This window comes from Drosophila willistoni (assembly GCF_018902025.1).
Source record: "Drosophila willistoni isolate 14030-0811.24 chromosome 2R unlocalized genomic scaffold, UCI_dwil_1.1 Seg200, whole genome shotgun sequence".
Classification (NCBI taxonomy): Eukaryota; Metazoa; Arthropoda; class Insecta; order Diptera; family Drosophilidae; genus Drosophila; species Drosophila willistoni.
The window spans coordinates 7,890,485-7,909,084 of record NW_025814051.1 but is presented as its reverse complement, the minus strand read 5'-3'; positions in this window follow the sequence as shown (position 1 = coordinate 7,909,084).

The following is an 18,600-nucleotide window of genomic DNA, read 5'->3' as shown; positions in this document are numbered from 1 at the left end:
CCTGGAAAACACACACATAGGCACAAACTATGTATGTATGTATGTAATGCAAGTAAACTTAAGACAATTGTATTTATTGTATGTATAAAACTAAACTTATTAAAATGTATAAATGAAAAGCAAAAAACAAAAAAACCTAATGTAAATTGTAAATGTGGTTAAGAGATTGTTATTCATTTGGTATTCCAATTTTTATTTTGGTTTTCGAGTCGACAATTTGCATGTCGGCCCATGTCCTTCATAGAATAAAGTAAGATAAATTGTTAGCGATAAACACAAAATGAATAATATATATATATATAATAATTTAATGTAAGACAGAATAGAAATATTAAACCAAATGAGTTTAGTTAAAAACTGTGTTAGGCTAAATTATTACAATAAATGCATTAAAAATTATTAATAAATTAAAGTGTGTGACAAATGAAAAAGCGAAAATAAAAAGAAAATGTGAACAGAATAGTAAACGGAATGTAACAAAAAAAGAGCGAAAATATAATTAAATTAATTAAAAGAAACCATTGAAAAAAAATATTTACATTGATTAATGGTTGATTTCGTTTAAGTTCGTCCTTACCTGGCGAAATGGTTTTTTTCACTTTGGTGGTAAGTTTGCTGCGAATAGAGTTTATATTTATTCGATATGTGAAAAGCCTTGTTGGGCTTTTAATCTCGCACCTTCGAAAGCAGTTGTATTCACATAGGACTTTTACCAGAAGGATCACTGAAATCAGTTGCTACCGTAACTAATTTTATTGTATGAACTGCTTTTCAAGTTCTTTAGATGTGCTTATTAACTTCATTAATATTTAAGCTTCAACGTTTCAAAAAAGGTCAACAAATTGCCAAAGGCAGTTAACAATTTAACAATAATCCTGGCTGGCTCTTATAAAAAATCTTTTTTTTTTTGGAGTAATAAAACGGAGAAAAAGTGTTATTAAAAATTTACGATAACTCGAGGAAAAAAAAGAAGTCTTTTAGCAATTCACTTTTTACATTGGAATGAAAAATAAATAAATATATGTACAAGTATTTGCAGAAACATATATTTTGTGTTTAACTTGAATTATTCAATAACTTATTTATCCCTATAATCATTTTAAATGAATCCTTTTTTATAATTTTCAAATATTTTTTAGCGTTTAGGTTTCTTATCTAAGTTATTTAGCTAATATTTCTTATCTTTGTTATGAATGACTAGTTAAAACAATTGAAATGTGTATAACTTTTTGTAATATTTTTAAACAAAGAGTATGTAAACTTTTGTATGCTAAATATTACTTGAGTATTTATATATAAATTTTAATTTTTATTGCCCTTACCACACTTGACCAATTAAAATTGGCCACTCAAAGTGGAATTTTGTTACCCATCTCAGTGGCTGGTCAAGAGTAACCACAATACCCAACACCCGCAAGACAAAACCGCAAGTGCCAAGCGAAAAAACTACTTAAAATTTCATATGCTTCCCCTTCTGCTGCTTCTTTAAAAGCATATCTTCACCCGCCTTTAGCTTCATTAGCAAATCAAATTTTATACAAAAAGCAATGGCCAGCTGTTGGGGCCCACCCGTTGAGCCACCCAAAATTTATGGTCAACCACATGAAACGTTTTTTTGGGACTTGAGCAAACAAAATTGACAGGAAAACTGAAAACTTTTGGCTTTGATTTGTCAGTGGGTGTCAGTTGGTGTGTTTATGTATATGTATGTGTGGAAATGGACTGGAAATTCCTTTGTGGCCGAGTCCATTTTCTGTTGTAGAAGTAGATAATTGGAATCCATTTTGCCAGTTGAATAAAAGTGAAACTTGTAGATCAATATTTTGTTTTAGAATGTTATTTTTACTTTTGCAAAAAAGGAAACCATTTTTATTTATATCATTAACATGGTTAAACTTATACAAAATTTAAGAAAAATAAATATTGGCTTTGATTTCTATTTCAATACCTTTGATTTCCTTTTTCAATACTGGTCGGACTCTTCATATGCCATTTTTATTCTCCTTCTGTCTATATTTTCTTGTTATTCAGTCCAATCTTTAAGGAATGAAAAGAAATCTAAGTCACAAAATACAATATTGGCTTTGATTTCTATTTCAATACCTTTGATTTCCTTTTTCAATTCTGGTCGGACTCTTCATATGCCATTTTTATTCTCCTTCTGTCTATATTTTCTTGTTATTCAGTCCAATCTTTAAGGAATGAAAAGAAATCTAAGTCACAAAATACATTCGCTGATATCCTATTCAATTAAAGTTGGCAAATCTAGTCCTGGCAAAGCGCCATAATAGTTTTCAAGGAATTTCATTTGTACTTGTTCTATGGCCAAGACGGCCATAGAAATTCGTTTGCACGTGCCAGAGCTCACATAGATAGCAAACAAAAAAATATGGCCTAACACACTCTGACCAAATCAGCCTTGCGGTCAATAAATGTAAATAAATTAAACGCTCCATTTGCCAGCTAGCAGAGAAGCAAACAAAAAAAAAAGAAAACTATGCAAAGGCAATAGCCGCTGGCAAAGAAACGCCAAACATTTCAATGAAATTATGCATGTGATTTATGCTCTTGTTGTTTGCTCTCTGTCTGGCCTATGATCCATTCGTTGGTGTAATAGTCATTTCAAAAATATTGATTTTCAATTCACCAACTAATGTGTGAGAATTAAATTCTCATTCCTTCACACATTAAATTTAGTGAGATGCGGCGGCAGGAACAGATCCTGAAATTGAATTGAAGCTCACATTGTGTAAATCAGCGGCTCAATAAAATCTAATTGCCCCAGCAGATTGCGACTAGACACGCACCAGAGTGCTGAGGGACACACGCAGGATGGGTGTAGGGGTCTGTTGCTTGGGGTGCGGCTTCGGTGGTGGGTATATAAATTACTAGCCCATGAACATTTCTATTCTTGTTCGTCCTTGACAGTAGCAAGTTTGTAAAAAAAGACAAGAAGCAATAACAAAAGCGAGGGAATGGTAACTTTATTTAGCAAACAAATGGAATTTCGCTTCTTTAAAGGGAACAACTAGATTTGAAAAGAGATTTAGTTTGTTTGTGTACGTATATAATTCTTTTGGTATCTTACGATAGCTTCTTTTTGAAAGTAGACTCTTTTCTGGGTAACTTTTTAACAAATAAAGTAAAAACTTCGTGTGTATTTAATTTCAGTTACTCTAATAATTTTGATTGTAGGTTAAAGTATGGACTGAAATCAAGTAATAGACATTTTATAAAACCTCCTTTTCTACAAAAAAAATGTGAATTATTATGTCTGTCTTTTTCGTTTGATTGATTTAAAACTAATTCGGCTACATTGTTTCCATACAAATGAAATCAAACTTTTTGTTGCCTACTTTTCTGCTGAAGAAGTTAAAATTTGCTATAATAATTTCCCTAAGTAAATTTTATACCTTTTCATATTGAAATTTAGACAATTTTAATGAAAAATCCATTGACTTTTGTTCGGAAAATCCTTTCTTATGCTTATTAAAAAGTTTCCGGTAAAGTTTTTAACACCTCCCCTCCCATTTGAAAAGAGAGAATATGGTGGATAAAAAAGTTGAGGGAAAAGAGGGAGAGTATAAATACACAAAAGTGAAGAGAAGTCGCTTTGGCAAATTAACTAATGACCCCCAGTGATGGCGATTGAAATTCTGGAGAGTGTGCTGAAAAATGGAGTGTGGGCGGAGTAGGGGGGTATATGATGCTTTTTCTTTTAGCTCCATTTTAGTCGCCATTGTCGATGACTGTATATGTGTGTATGTGTGTGTGAGGGCGTTTGTTTAATTGTCGTGCGACCCGCTTTTTGCTCCGTTTTAATGAGTCAATTTAAATTCCGATTTCGATTACGGGGGCTAGCATTTTCGTTTTTCAAGCTGAGGCCAAATCGATGTTCATTAGCAGAAGGCGACCGACAATACCCGCCCAATACCCTCCCATACCCTCTTTATCTTGGAGAGTCAGCCTCTTTGTTCGCTTGTCGTACAATTGTCAACGCAATTAGCAGCGGGGACAAAGTTTTAAAGTTAATATTGACTTCTAGCAACGGATGCTTTAATATGAATGTGAAAGCATATTTAAGTTGATTGCAACCAATTTTATGCATTTATTATAATTTTAAATGATTATGATTTATAGAATTTTTTACGATTTTTTTTTTTGCTCCTCCATCTGTTTGGTGGTTTTTTAATTAAAAACTGACCACAGTTTTTGTTAGCTAAATTAATGAGCACAAAAATGGATGCGAAAAAGTTGCGTCCTTCGTTATGAAGCTCATTTCTCTTGTTGTTGTTATTGTTGCTGGTGTTTCTCTTTTTGTTTTTTGTTTTTTTTTTTTTTTTGCACAACACTTTTTCATAAATAGTTATTTTAATTAAAACATCAGCGTTTTTATTATTTGATTTATTATTGTGCACGACCACGGCAATGAAGCGATAAACAAATGCATATGTAATTGCATATTTGAACTCAATTAACCGGCGACTTGACCGCAGAAATTTTGCGCAAATTTGTCAAGCCAAAAAAAGGGCAACAGAAAACCAAAAACGAATTGTAGAAATTGGGGCGGAAAAGGATATATGTTCTTATATACAAAGGAATGAGCATACATGCACACCCAAAATTGTCCCCATAAATCCCAGACTATACTTTCAACTTGACCCCGAATCAGACTCAGCGCTGCATGAAATGAAATTTAGCACGACGACTCAGCCTTCCAATTTTTTCGTTTCTTTTCTTCATTTTTTTTTTTTTTGTCGCCTGTTATGCGTCGCCCGACGCAACAATTTATGGGTAAATGTTCGTGTTGGCCTAAAATATATATATAGAAGAACGCACACACATCTCAATAAATTACAGGCGTCAAGAGTGGCCACCCGTTGCATATCCTTGACATACCAAATCGAGTATAACTAAAGGCAAAAGAATACTAAACCTCTGTTATGTAATTTGAAAACTTCTTACTCAAATTTAAAATAGTTTTACTTTAGCTGACAAATTTTAATTGTATTGTTTTAATTGTACATTAACTGACAAAATCAGCATTTTTAATAAAATTATAAAAAACTCATTCAACCACATCTTACACTTTCCATCAATGGCTAAACATTGTTTAGATAATTTACAGAAATGATTTAAAAGCGCTTTAAAATTTTAACGGTAACAAATTTTTTTGTTTGAGAAGCAACAAAATAATAATACTTAATTGAATAATAAAGAAAATTTTTAACATTGAACATTGAAGTTCAATAGGAAAAATTCTTTATACAAAGGACTCAAAAAATATTTGACAAGAAGATTCCAATCATACCTAGAGATAATAAAGTATAAACTAGAGTAATAGCATCTCGAATTAAAAAAAACAATCCATTTCAACATCCAAATTTTTTTATTATTAAGTCTCCTGGTTCGAATCCTGGGCTAATCTATGGACGTCATTGTCAAGAAAAGAAACATAAGTTTACTTAATACAGCCAATCATGAATTGCAACAAATATTAATTATTCTCTTACGACAGATCTTAATAAAAAAAACTTTATAAAAAAAAATTAAGTTAAATTGCCGGAAAAAGTAATTTAAATATCAAGCAAACTCAAGAAAACAAGCTGCACATTTACTGTGAACATTTTTTATGCAGAATTGCAAATTGTCATCTTTAGTTCTTGACTTTTTGCTGTTAAGAAACACGACAAAAATTATACAAAACTAATATGTTAAAGCTAATTAATTGAAAAAAGTTATATAAATAAGAAAATATTTATGTTGGCATATAAATTTCATTTTATTTATTCTACAATTATTTAGTTTACCAAACAATTATTTCTCTTTGGAAAAACTTTTCTACTTACATACATAACTAAAAACAAAAAAAAATCTAAATAAATAGGGGTCACATTTACCTTATAAACTGATGAAAAACTTTATGAATAAATTTTCCAACCAATTTGACATGATAATTAAAGCATTTTTTTATCTTTGACGAACAATATTAAGTGCGATTGGACTTCTTTGCATAAAATGTTTGTTTTGACAATAAAGTTACCAACTGTATGCTCTCACATATATACCCAATGTGAGCCGCTTAAATGGCATCTAAAAATAATCACATGCAAAACAACAAGAAAAATAAATTTAAATTCTGTGTCAACACGGTCGCTGCCTCGCGGCCAAAAAGCGGTGGGGTGAATGGCGGGTAGAGTATAATATTTTATATACATATACATATGCAGAGGGAAAGTCGCAACAATTTATGGAAAAAGAGCACACAAAAAAAAAACGACTACTCGCATGTGTGTGTTAATTAAAATGCCTTAATTAAAATAATTTTCAAATGTTTGCCAGGCAGTTGAGAAGCTGAAGCAAAAAAAAACGATGAGGGGTAGAGAAAATGAAAAACGCAGCAGTAAAAACCATCTACGGGGGTGAGGAAAATACATTTTTTTTGTGTCTATTGACTGCCGCACAGATTGACAAGCCCATTGAAACACCCCCCCTGGGGAAGAGTGGGTAGAAGCATCCCCCAAATTCTCCACCTCCCAGTGAAACAGAACGTATTAAAAACTTTACAATTTTGCAGTAGAGAGTCAAGTTTAATTTTTTGGTTGAGTTCATGCGAAAATTGCAAAAATCATATTCCAACTGTTTGGCAAGCCATCAAAATCAAAGGTATGGGCGAAACGGCATGGTAAGAGGGGGGACGAAATTGTTAGAAGGGAAACAGGTCAGATTGGCGAGTCCTTTTGGTTTAGATTGCAACATAAAGAGAGATGACAGCATAAAATGAAACAGTTGTGGAAATGGGAGAAAGACAAGAAGCAAAAATAAAAAGAATGGCACTAAAGGCAAAGCAACATGTGCATTCTCCATGGCAACTAAAACTGCAAAGTTCAAGGATTTATTTGCATAGTAGATTGAAAACAAAGAAGCAAAAAAAAAATTACATAATCTTGGATTACTGTCTGAATGAATTTTGTTCTAAGAATTTGTCTGAAGCAAAACAATAGTAATCTGTTATCTTTTTCTATCTATATTTTCTACTCAATGTAAAGAAAGTAATTTTCATAATATGTTTTCATATCTGATGTCTTTTATGTGAGTGTTTGTATAGTATAATTTTCAAATGGCTTTAATACTGATAATTTTTCCTTGGCCCACGTAAAAATAAGAAAATTTAATACAAAATTCACGCACAATACATAAAAAAGAAGCTTAGAAATACGCAACTCGTGAAGGAAAGAAAGTATAAAAAATAGCTGTTGACATGTAAAACAGGACGAAAAAGAAAATGGCAAAAGAATCCTCCAATTCTGGCTTGAAGAAACGGAAAAGCCCAAGGAACAGAAGTCATAATTATGCTCGGCCCATCGTGCAATGCACGCGGCACGCAAAACATTTTTTGTAATTATCTCTCTAAAACCAAAAAATACCAGAAATAAAAAACATTAAAAATGAGAAGAAAAAAATAAAGAAACAAAAGAACACTAAAAGATAAAGCAAAGAAAACGACGCAATCACAATTGAAAATAGTCGAATTAAAAATGCTCTACCAAAAATTGTTGACATAAAAATGTGGTGTTATATATCTATATTTTGTCTACCCAAAAGTTTATCAAATTATTCAAAAATGTTATATTTTTAATGAAGTATAAATCCATCGTGGGCATGAATTGTACTTTGGCGAATCTAGGGCTATGAAATGCGGGAGCTTTAAACTACCCCTTAAAGTATGCAATAAGCTGAAAAAGTATTCACAAGCTTATAACTTTTCCTAACATTTGTAACTAAATGTAGCTACATACAATGTTTGCTTCTAGGATAGTGTTTTCTCAACAGGATATTGCAATATTTCTTTATAAGTATCAAAATAAGAATTATTTTTTGGCTTATTACATACTTAAAGCGAGAGAGATTTGATACCAATCTAACCACCGCTGGTTGTACAATATATAGTCGTCTGATATCTACCTGATCAGATAAGCTGTAATACAATCAGAAATATACTTAGTTGGAATGCAAACGTCGTGCCAAATGAATGTGACTACACTTTTGGAAAGGGTATCAAAAATGAAATAACAAAAGCGACAACAAGCAAATAAAGTTACCGCATGGCACGTGATGCTATTGCCCCATCCACTGGACCCAGTTGGAAAGGGTTTAAGAATGCTCTTTCTGCCTATCTTTCGTTGCCTTTTTATGTTGTGCAATTATGTAAAGCACGCAGAACACTAAGCTTTCTTTTCGTTTTTTTCTAGTCTTCACGACAGGACAACGGTCAGTTTTTCACTTTCTTAGTCTTTAACATTTCAATCTTACTGACATTTAATCTAGATTTAAATTTTTTCAGAATTTGTTTTCCATGAACTATAAGAGGAATAAATAAATAGCATTAACACATTTTTAAATGGATATTACATGGTTAAATTGAAAAGTACTGGCAACTAACTAAAAATAAAAACTATCACTGATTTTCATACTTTTTAATTATCTGCAAACTATTGAAGTTTTTATCCTAATAAATAGAGAAAAACTATTTGTTTATTGCCTAATCAATGAAGAAGCAATAGAAACTGCAATTAAGCAATAGTATTTTTTACTTTTTAAGCAAATAATGTTTAAACAATTCAGTTAAAAAATACCTTAAAAGCAAAAGTTTTCTTGATCAAGTTCTAAAAAATACATTTCAAAAAACTAAGAACAAACTTAATATCCAAATTTATAATTTGTACAAAATAACTTAGGGTAGAGTTGCGCCTAACGACTAATTTTGACAAACTAGTTCACTGTCTTACTTTTGAACGAGTGAACAAGTTAAATTACTGAGTTACTCATCACTCATTGGGTGACTGGATCGGTTAATTCACTTAATCACTTGTTTAGTCGCTATTGACTTTTCATGAAGTCGCTGATTAGATGTTATACACAACACTAACTTACAATTAGTTGTAGCTAAAGCCTATTGCTATTAATACTTGTTAATTGGTAAAAAGAAACCTTTATTTTTATAGGCATCTTCATGGATACTTCAATTGAATATAAAAATGTATTCGTAATGTGTTAGATTAAATGCATAAGTATTTATAGATATAAAATGATGCTGGATCAAATGATTTATGCAAATATTTACACTATTGGAGGATCAACAAAAACGGAAAAAAAGGATTCCGTAATGGGTTTTTTTTTTTAGAAAAATCAACAATAACAACAAGCACATAGGACTAAAACGAGTTGAGGGGTCCAATTGTTTGCTACTGTTTCCCTTTCTGTCTATATAAAATATTTCCTTCTTACCCACACTCTCTAGCATAACCCAATGTTTTTATGACTGCAGTAACTTTGCGCCATAAAATAGGATTTCCTACTGAGCCTATTCACAACTTTTCGCATTAGACTTAAGCGCAAAGCTCGCTGCCAGGCGGCAACCAGCAAAGACAGTGAAGCAACCAAAACATACTAACACAAACCAAAAATGTACTCACATAGATACACACATACACACACACACGCACAGACACAACCATGGTAATAAAAAACATATACACATGTGAAATGTGAAATGCTAGCGGGATTTATGGATGCCACCGCCTCCTCTGAGCCCCGCTTCTTCAGACATTTTTGGGCGGTGCGACGGGGTGCCACGCCTCGCGTTGTTGTGTTTTGTTTTTTATATTCTTTTTATTTTTTAATTTTTCATAACCAGTCAGAAAAACAAAACCAAGAGTTGCGGTCGTCAGCTTTGGTGGTAAATGCTCGTTTTCTTTTTTTTTTGTATTTTTTTAAATAATAAAAATATTATAAAAACATATAAGAAATACTATAGGTTATGTGGTGCGCCCAAGGTATCTTTATTACACTATACAACAAAATGGGGAACGTTAACTAAATATTTATAAAAAAAGGTCTTTCATTCTTATTTATGTTGAAAAAGTCAAGAAATTTAACTAAAACATCCAATAAAAGTCAGAAATGTTTCCATTTATACCTTCTGAGTTTTTGAATTTAAGTGAACTAATTGATATTTTTTTAAAGATTCTCCACTTAAATATTTAAGAAATTGTTTTTATTATTTTTATTTTTAATATTCAGAATTATCAAATAATGGATAAATTGTAAATTATATATTACAATGTAATTGCTCGATTAAATCGATCCCCAAACGCATTACAATTTGGAGATAAAAATGCCTTCAAATTTTATAAATTTTTATTTTAAACTCTGGAGCAATTTTTACTCAATTTTGTAGTCAAGTTTTTTGTCAGAATTAAAAATTTACCTCAGTTACGATTTTTTATTGCTACCACACGAAACAGAGCAAAACAGGAAGAGAAAAGTATTTTAATTAAATAAATGCGTGCGAAAACAATTTGCGTTTTGTCTTTTTAAAGCGAAATTTATTTACATAAAATATATTTGATGTTTCAAAGCAAATAAAAAATACGAACGCGTGGAACGTGTTGTGACCAGCAAATTGATTGAATATGAGCGACCGGAAGGGCTAAATTCAAAAAGGCTTATACCCCCTAAAGTAAAACATTACAACAGAGCCAAAGAGAACAAGAAAACGGGGCAGGCAAATAAATCAATTCTGATAATATCGTGCGTGGGAAAGACGTTTTTCCTTTCTTAACTCCTCCTTCCTTCCCCTCTATTGCTTAGCCTTCACTGTGTGTGTTATAATAAAAATGCTTTATATGTTTTGATGGCAGACCGGAAAGGAATCCGTTTGCCGCTCCCTCCAAACCGTTCCTTGTGCCAAAAGCAAATCCCAATAAATTGAAAAACAAAATCATTCAATTCAATGGCAGCAAATCAGGCATAGGCGAAAAGTCATCTAAAAAGGGTTTAGCATGGGGAAAATTTTTGTGAAGAGGAGATCAGTGGAGTTGAGTGAATGTAACAAATAAGACATGAGTGTCAAGGGGGCCAAAAAAGGGGTTTGGTAATAGATTAAGATATGCAAAATCATCAAGCGAAATTGTTAGTAAATAGCTAAAGAATTATTTCAAATGGATAAGATGTGTATATAAATATAGACATAAATGCCAATATTACTGAAATTTGAATGAATAATTATTGAAACATTCTTACTAAAAACTTAAATTTGAGACTGTTGTATTAATATTGGTTCCTACTGTTCGATAGAATTCATTGCTTTTCTACGTCTTCCTACATATTTTATAGGAATATTTATTTAGTTTTTGTTAGACTCGATTCAAATATGTATGTATATCGAAAAATTATTCATTAGTTCCTAGTAACAGTTAAAGCAAATTTAAGCTATAAATTTCATGAAGATATTTCATTTCTGTGTGCAATTTTTCGAATCCGAACGATTATTAATAAAAACTAAAATTTTTCACACAGACAATAAGAAGCAAAAATTTCAGGTTTTAATGCAATAGCTTCTTCAGCTATTCATGCCGATTAAGAATAAATCTATTTTATGGGATCGAAAAGAGTCTCCTTCTCTGCGTGGCAAATATCTAGCCAATTTTATAATTTTTTGTGCAAGGGACTTAAAGATAAATATAAGTTTTTCTATGTTTCGCACATTTACTTATCTAATTACACAAATATCCTTTTTTTGAACTTTAAGCTTTATAGATTTAGGAACTTCATTCACTGAGTACCCACTTATTTAAGAAGTTTTCAAATAAATGAATTCTTTGTACTCGAAGTTTTAAATTTACTTAAATATGTATCTATATATAATCGACCGTTAAAAGAAGCCCTTCCTCCTTTTAATAATTAATAATTTTACAACAAAAATTCGAAATATACAATGCAATTTTAAGTTATGGATTTTACAGTATGGTAGCTTCGTTTTTTTTCGCACCTTGTAGAAATAGGACATTCCTAACTGAAAAGGTTACTTAAATTAATAAAAAAAATTTAAACAGGTCGTGGGAGTTAAAGATGTCGTTGAACCTCATCTTGTCCTTAGCCAATAGAAGCATCTTCTTGTCTCTTAAGTAATTAGGACTTTAACTCATAAATTAAAGCAACATGCCGAAATCAGAGCTGCCGCCTGTCATAAGTATCCCTACTTGACCTTGTGACAGGCCGCAGTTTTAATTTAGTTTTAAGCCTAAAAAGTTGCTTGGCTCTTGGGCTCTTTGTCGTTGTCGAACTTTTCAAACTTTGCCATAAAGTTAAGTAGCGAACAATTTTTTGGACGCTGTCGAAAACAACAAAGAAACTAATTGACTTGGATTAACGCTTTTCATACACATACCTATATATGTATATGTTTATATAGATATAGATAGATGGCTATATATGTTTCACATTCAACTGCTCCATAAATCTTTCAATGGAAACTTTTCGACATCTAGATAATTTTGAACAATTTTCCGTCTCAAGGTTGTACGCCAATCCTGTCTGTCTGTCTATATAGTTAAGTTTGAGGTTGAAATTTTGTGCTTTAAGTTACAGCAACAATAACAAAAATCAATAGGCAAACGAGCTCACTGGCCACGCCCCACAAGTCTTTTGCAGTTTTCCGATTCTTGCCAACGCTGGCAAAAATTTATTGTGTGTGAAAATGTGTTGACTTCACTCAAAAGTTGTTTCGCCCCGATGCCAACTTGGATTTATATCTTTCTTTCTCTCTCTCTCTCTCGCACTCTCACTCATTGTGTCTGTCTGTATATCTGTCCCTGTGTATCTTTATCTATATGGCTTTCTCTCTGTGTGTGAGTGTGTGTGTGCATGTGTGTTTGGTCAAGTTATCGTGCGTGTCGGGTTTTTATATAGTACTATAATGCCAAGAGGAGTTTCTCTCTAGGAAAGTGATTTTCGCATTTTCTTTAGATTTATTGCTCGGCCTTTGATGTACTCGGTATAAATATTTCCTTTCGCTGAGTTGGCAAAAAAATAAAAAAGGCAAAAAAAATCTTAAAGCTTACTATTTGCTTTTCCTTTCTGCCCTCCTCACCCCTCTTGTGAAGCTTAAGTTGAGAAAATGTCATTTTGCTATTAAAAATCACTTTGAGCATTCAGGCGCAACAAACCCATTCCAAAAAAAAAAAAAAAAAATAAAAAAAATGTAAGAACCAGAAACAAAAACCGTAAAAAAAGAAGGAAAAAATGATAAATTGTAGTTTAATCTGCAGAAAATTATGCAAATGGCAAAAAATGAAATGAACAAAATGAGTACGAGGTAAATTTTTTTAAATATTACATGGTTTTTAATACACTTTAATTAAAAATTTATAGCTACAAATTAAGTACTCGATTATCAATTATGAGTCTTCTAGGATTCGATTGGATGAAAAAGGTTATAAAATATTCCTTTTATTTTTGTCTTCATTATTTTTTTGACGTCCATGAAGTTTTTAAGGAAAAATATGATAATTTGTAAGTATTTTTACTGGAAATATGTTTCTATAGTTGTATAAATTTTAAACAATTAGGCAAACTGTTTAATGAAATTAATACACCTCTTTTTTGAAAGAGCCTGATAACTTCATGTCCCATCCCAAATGGTTAAACGTCAGAAGCAAAATAAAAAAAAAACAAAAACAAAAAACGAAGAAAGGAAAAGGGTTAACCCAAAGGAATAAAAATGGTCTCATTATTTTAACATTTCATTTATCATTTTGAATTGATGTAAATGTAATGAAAATTGGATTATGCCATAATCATTAGGACAGAGGCAGAGCTCTCGACTTGACCATTTTTATTTTGCTACGCCTTTTCCAATTACTTTATTTTAATTATATTTCATCTGTTTTTTTTCTTCCCATTTATGTGTTTATTTGCTCAGAAGATTTCGTAAACATATTTCGGTTGATTTATGCGTTTCGACCTGTCAATAAATCACACCCCAAGTGGTGAAGGTCACAAAGAGGCAGAAAAAAAGCGGCCAAAAAGTTCTAATTGTAAAGTTTTTTTTTTAAATTGCGGGCCAAGTTAAACCACATGAACCAAACAAAATGGTTCAACTATAGCGCAAAGGTTTACAATTTACCATTTCATTTCTTTTTCTATTTTTGTTTCTTGTTTTTGCACTGTGGGTTGTCCTGTTTGTTTTCTTACTTGTACTTTTGGACACCGCCTTTCTGGTTTTTTGAACTTTGCTAATTTTAAAGCCATCAATTTTGATGATGGTTTTGGTTGAGGGAACGTTTAAAGTGTATGTCTGGGATATTTGATATAACAATTATATATAAATGCCGTATGCTTATGTCAATAGGCCAAAAGCCAAACTCGAGCCGATAACAAGGTCGAGCCAGGGCCAACTTAGGACTCAAGAAGAAATAATAGCTGCGGGCGCAAAAACATTGCCCAAATAACAACGGCAACAACAGCAGCAACAACAACGAAAACTCAAATAAATACAGAGAAATTTTTTATAAGTAAAACAGGCAAAACAGCCAGGGATGGCAAATGAAACTTTGTCAATAAGTACTTAAATATTTAAATAATAAGGAGGAAAGATATAATATAATGAAACTTGAAATGGCATTTTTAATATCATCAAAAAACCAATTGTATGAAGTGAAAGTTTAAAGAAATAATACAGTAAATAATCTTTAAATCATCCAATAAATAATATTTAACTTCTTCGTAATCAAAGTATATAAATTATGTTAAATTATAAATTATATTAAATTATGTTAATTATTTTAGTTTTATTTTGGAACTTAAGACTTTTCTTTAAACAAATGAACTAATTGGTGTTTGGTCCACGAATTTTGAGACTTAGTTTAATTAGCCTAAGAACCATATTATTGTAAACGACATTTGAAAAATATAAACCAATTGTTAAATGATCATAAAATCTATTAAAATGAAATCTAGCCAGCAGTTTATTTTGCAGTTTTCATTAAGCATAACAATCTGAGCTTGCCTAAAAAATTTTTCACATTTTGTTAGTTTTTTTTTATAAAAGGAGGATCCTTTTAAATACATATGTATATTGAGAGTTGGGCATACAAAATATGATGTTAGGCCAACCCTGGCAGGAAGTCAACTGCGTTGGAGGACGAATGATAGCCTTATGGGTCCCGCCTGCTAAAAATGCGCAGCGCAACAAATCCCCAAATCCCCGCTAGCAAATTTATTTTAATTCACTTTTGGACATGGCCTGATGTTCGCTTCTCGTTCACTTCTTTTTTTCCTGTTTTTCGTTTTTTTGTATATTTTTTTTGTTTTTGGTTTTAGCATTGCCAATTTCCTGTCCTGCTGATGGTGATGCTGCTGGTTCTGCCCACGTTCATCCACATCTTTTGGCCTGACACTTGGCGACATTGAAATGAGCACTTTAGGCAAATACGCCAAGGAGGAGAGAACCCACTGGGCGAGCCCTAACACCAATACCAACACCAACACCATGTTATCAAATGTATTTTTATGCTCTTTTGATTTTTATGACTCACAGGACACTTGATAAGTGAGAGGAATTGGGGGATTGCTATGTTTCCCCATGGCGATTATGTTGTAGGCCGTTTTTGAACCTCAGACTATGGGGAATAGTTTTTGCTGCCTCGTTTTCATTTCCATTTCCATTTTCACTTGCTGTTTCGTTCCTCTATTCTTGCCGCTTCTAACGGCTACTTAAAATTAAACAAATTACTAAAGACTCCTAGCTAAGAAAATTGTTTGTTCGTTGGTTGTTGTCAGGCTGGTTGTTATTTTTGTTGCGCGTGTTCGAATTAAATGTGCCGTGAAATAAATCCAAATAGGAAAGAACTGAAAATGAGATGAGAAGTCTGACAAATGGCCTTCAACCAAATGTATCCCGTCTCGAGTGAAGGCAAGTCCTTTGTGCCCGTCTCTCTGAGTTTCCATCCTCCATCCAGCATTCTGGCACTGTTTCTGGTTCAGTGTGTATGTGTGTCATTAATAGAAACAAAAAGTGAATTGAAACAGAAACCGAAATGAAGTTGGAGAATGAGAATGCCAAGAGGATGAAGGAGCAGAGACAAACGATGATGATGAGGGACTAAGGGAAAATAACAAGCTGAGAAATGGAGAACAAAAGATGTCAGAATAAGGAAAATAACAATTATTGTTAGACAAAATTGTTATGAAGAGAGATATATAACAATATATGTATATAAATATGTTTGTCTTCTTTGATGAGGATTAAATACGAGAAAATTTGTTTTTAAAAAGGGAATTAAATGTTGTTTTTTCTTTACATTTAACAAGATGAATGAAATTCGGCTCAACTTAATTTAATATTACTTCAAATGTTATATAAACAAATTTTGGAAATTATGATAAAAGCAGTTTATATTTTGTAGCGACTTGCAAATATTTAAGTACGGTCACGTGGAAATTAAAAATTATGTCCAAAGGTCAGATACATTCTAATTGTTGATATCTAATTTTAATCAATAATCTGAAAAAAGTGTTCATCCCATATCTTCTCCAATTAAATGTTAACTATTACCATTTAAAAAGAAATACTTTATGGTTTTGTTATAAAGTTTTGTATATATATGTTTATCCAAACACTTTCAACAATCTATTAATGGAAAAATTCGAAGATATATTTACAAAACTTTAAAAAAAATCGTTGTTTAGAATTGGTAGAATTGTTGGTAATTTGTATTAATTTTTCATTGGTTTTACAACTGACCATATCAAAGCGCAGAGTTGTTGATGGTTTTGTGTCATGTTCTGAGTCTAAAAATAAAATGTATTTTATTACAAATGCAAAAACTTAAGAGGCCCAATACCAAGTGGGCAAAGCTGACCAAAGGGCAAATCTTTATCGATTGACTCTGCCAACAAAGTGCTCACAATATGTCTAGTGATAAGTTGTCTAGCCAACCACTCGACTCAACCATTTACCGCAGTCTCCCGAAACCCAAACTCAGGCCCAAACCCAAAACAACACAAAACCCAAGGCTCAAAACCGAGCACCAATTCCAATTCCCAAGCACTTTCAAGTCAACCGCACTCTGAGCAACTGCTGGGAGTGTCTTGGCAACAAACTGAGCAAAGCACAAGCCTTCCAAATAGGCTTCCATGGGCTCTCCCACATGTGTCCATTCGTCCAGAGTGTCCTTGGACTCGATTGTCCCTACTCTGGCAACGTCTTCTCCTGCTACTGCTTCTTCAATGTTTTGGGCCAAAGATGACATTTGTGTTGAAACAGGCAAATTAGTATTTATTGCTTTCTGCTGCTGCTGACATATTATTTTATTTGTTTAATTAATTTACCAAAAAATGACCACAAAAGCAAAACCATCAGCAATCTGTATATGCGTATAAAAGGGAATGAGTGTGTGTTCGTGTGTGTATGTGTGAGTGTATTTACCATATATGGCATATGGCATTTGTAATAAATAAGCAACAGATAACCCAAAAAAAATGAAAATGAGACAAAACTTTGTTGCGGGCCTCGTAAATTTTCTTATGTTTGGCTTGGGGTTGATTTAATGGCGTACTCCGAATTCCTTCCGCCTTCCCTTCTCACACACACACACACACATACAATCCACATAATTAAATCAACTAAATATTTAACGGGACATTTGTTTGACTCTCGTCCTTCGTCATTTTGCCTCATTTTCTTGGATTTTTATTACATTGCTGCGACATTAAGTGGCCGAGAGTCAAGAGAAGGCGCAGTGGGCAGGACTGAGCTTTTCCACTTTTCCCCACATAAATTAACAATGGCAACGAAAAAATTATATTAAGTAAATCATGCGGCGTTGCCAAGCATAAGCTTTTGTTTTGTTTGCTCTCGATAATAATTAAGTGTTGATGGGCAAATGCCTTTAAGCCGGAACAATGGGGGAACTGTGAAAGTCGCATAGATAAACAGAATGGTCTCGAGAAGAAGGAAATTGTAGAAAAAGCCCCTACGATAAATTGGTACAAGAAAAGTGGATGGCAGTGTTGATTTAAAACAAAATGCATCAATTAATGCTATAAAATTAGACTTTTAGCCGTTTATAAAAGTCATTTAGGTTAATTTTATTTTTTGTGGTTTTAAAAAGGTACTTAAGGAAACAAACTTTTTAACAGACAACATCTACAAAAGTACTGAAAAAATAGGTTAATCTCTTTTTATTTTGTGCTGAACAGTTCAATCTGTTTTTTAAGGAATTTTCAAGGCGTTAGTTTCGAATCGATCTACGAAGCTCAGTCGATTTGATCGACATAAACGGCGCAGTTTGTCTTTGTGCTAAGTGTGAAGCGCGGGGGTGTGTGTATGACTTGGAGTGTGTGTGGGCGTGCCAAGATGCTTTGGGTTAAATGGCAATGGCAACTTGCAGCAGTGGCAACTTTGTCATTTTATGGGTCAACCGTTTGACTGCATTCCGCTGCTGCTGCTGCTCCATTTTGCTTGGGTTGTTTTGGTTGTTATTGTTATCGTTGGTGTTAGTGTTGTTACGGCTTGCTGTTGTCCATAATAAAGCAAACATATGACAGTAAGCAAAAGGGCGAGAGATGAGGAAAGAAAAGTAGGACGCAGGAAGAAGGAAGAAAACGGCAACTGTTTTGTGCCCTGCAGCACAAGACTTAAGACGAGCAGCCAATAAAGTCAGAACAAAGAACAAAGTCATGAAAAACTGTTGCCAAAAAAGAATACAAACATACAGAACGAAAGAGGCAGTAAGGAAGTAAGTAAGGAAGGAA